Below are 2,500 nucleotides of genomic sequence, written 5' to 3'. Positions count from 1 at the left end.
CAGGCCAAAAACTTGCCAAAACGGCCCAAAAACGGGCCAAAACTGGCCATTTTTGGCTGCGCGAGCGAGCGGCGAACAGCGAGCGAAGCGAGAGGCAGCACCGTCCCTGCTATACGAAAGCCCCATCCAGCCCTGTGCCACCCGGGGGGTTCCAGGGTGCTGAGATGGCTGACATTTTGCTCCGCTCACGACGGTCACCGCGCGACGCAAGAACAGCCCAAAAACAGGCCAAAACGGCCCAAAAACGGGCCAAAACTGGCCATTTTTGGCTGCGCGAGCGAGCGGAGAGCGGCGGACAGCGAGCTAAGCGAGAGGCAGCACCGTCCCTGCTATACGAAAGCCCCATCCAGCCCTGTGCCACCCGGGGGGTTCCAGGGTGCTGAGATGGCTGACATTTTGCTCCGCTCACGACGGTCACCGCGCGACGCAAGAACAGCCCAAAAACAGGCCAAAACGGCCCAAAAACGGGCCAAAACTGGCCATTTTTGGCTGCGCGAGCGAGCAGCGAGCGGCGGACAGCGAGCGAAGCGAGAGGCATCACCGTCCCTGCTATACGAAAGCCCCATCCAGCCCTGTGCCACCCGGGGGGTTCCAGGGTGCTGAGATGGCTGACATTTTGCTCCGCTCAAGATGGTCACCGCGCAACGCAAAAACAGGCCAAAAACTGGCCAAAACGGGCCAAAACTGGCCATTTTTGGCTGCGCGAGCGAGCGGCGAGCGGCGGACAGCGAGCGAAGCGAGAGGCAGCACCGTCCCTGCTATACGAAAGCCCCATCCAGCCCTGTGCCACCCGGGGGGTTCCAGGGTGCTGAGATGGCTGACATTTTGCTCCGCTCACGACGGTCACCGCGCGACGCAAGAACAGGCCAAAAACTGGCCAAAACGGCCCAAAAACGGGCCAAAACTGGCCATTTTTGGCTGCGCGAGCGAGCGGCGAGCGGCGGACAACGAGCGAAGCGAGAGGCAGCACCATCCCTGCTATACGAAAGCCCCATCCAGCCCTGTGCCACCCGGGGGGTTCCAGGGTGCTGAGATGGCTGACATTTTGCTCCGCTCACGACGGTCACCGCGCGACGCAAGAACAGCCCAAAAACAGGCCAAAACGGCCCAAAAACGGGACAAAACTGGCCATTTTTGGCTGCGCGAGCGAGCGGCGAGCGGCGGACAGCGAGCTAAGCGAGAGGCAGCACCGTCCCTGCTATACGAAAGCCCCATCCAGCCCTGTGCCACCCGGGGGGTTCCAGGGTGCTGAGATGGCTGACATTTTGCTCCGCTCACGACGGTCACCGCGCGACGCAAGAACAGGCCAAAAACAGGCCAAAACGGCCCAAAAACGGGCCAAAACTGGCCATTTTTGGCTGCGTGAGCGAGCAGCGAGCGGCGGACAGCGAGCGAAGCGAGAGGCATCACCGTCCCTGCTATACGAAAGCCCCATCCAGCCCTGTGCCACCCGGGGGGTTCCAGGGTGCTGAGATGGCTGACATTTTGCTCCGCTCAAGATGGTCACCGCGCAACGCAAAAACAGGCCAAAAACTGGCCAAAACGGGCCAAAACTGGCCATTTTTGGCTGCGCGAGCGAGCGGCGAGCGGCGAACAGCGAGCGAAGCGAGAGGCAGCACCGTCCCTGCTATACGAAAGCCCCATCCAGCCCTGTGCCACCCGGGGGGTTCCAGGGTGCTGAGATGGCTGACATTTTGCTCCGCTCACGACGGTCACCGCGCGACGCAAGAACAGGCCAAAAACTGGCCAAAACGGCCCAAAAACGGGCCAAAACTGGCCATTTTTGGCTGCGCGAGCGAGCGGCGAGCGGCGGACAGCGAGCGAAGCGAGAGGCAGCACCGTCCCTGCTATACGAAAGCCCCATCCAGCCCTGTGCCACCCGGGGGGTTCCAGGGTGCTGAGATGGCTGACATTTTGCTCCGCTCACGACGGTCACCGCGCGACGCAAGAACAGCCCAAAAACAGGCCAAAACGGCCCAAAAACGGGACAAAACTGGCCATTTTTGGCTGCGCGAGCGAGCGGCGAGCGGCGGACAGCGAGCGAAGCGAGAGGCAGCACCGTCCCTGCTATACGAAAGCCCCATCCAGCCCTGTGCCACCCGGGGGGTTCCAGGGTGCTGAGATGGCTGACATTTTGCTCCGCTCACGACGGTCACCGCGCGACGCAAGAACAGCCCAAAAACAGGCCAAAACGGCCCAAAAACGGGCCAAAACTGGCCATTTTTGGCTGCGCGAGCGAGCAGCGAGCGGCGGACAGCGAGCGAAGCGAGAGGCATCACCGTCCCTGCTATACGAAAGCCCCATCCAGCCCTGTGCCACCCGGGGGGTTCCAGGGTGCTGAGATGGCTGACATTTTGCTCCGCTCAAGATGGTCACCGCGCAACGCAAAAACAGGCCAAAAACTGGCCAAAACGGGCCAAAACTGGCCATTTTTGGCTGCGCGAGCGAGCGGCGAGCGGCGAACAGCGAGCGAAGCGAGAGGCAGCACCGTCCCTGCTAT

The sequence above is a fragment of the Musa acuminata genome, unplaced genomic scaffold (assembly GCF_036884655.1).
Source record: "Musa acuminata AAA Group cultivar baxijiao unplaced genomic scaffold, Cavendish_Baxijiao_AAA HiC_scaffold_957, whole genome shotgun sequence".
NCBI classification, from domain to species: domain Eukaryota; kingdom Viridiplantae; phylum Streptophyta; class Magnoliopsida; order Zingiberales; family Musaceae; genus Musa; species Musa acuminata.
This window is presented reverse-complemented; position numbering follows the sequence as displayed.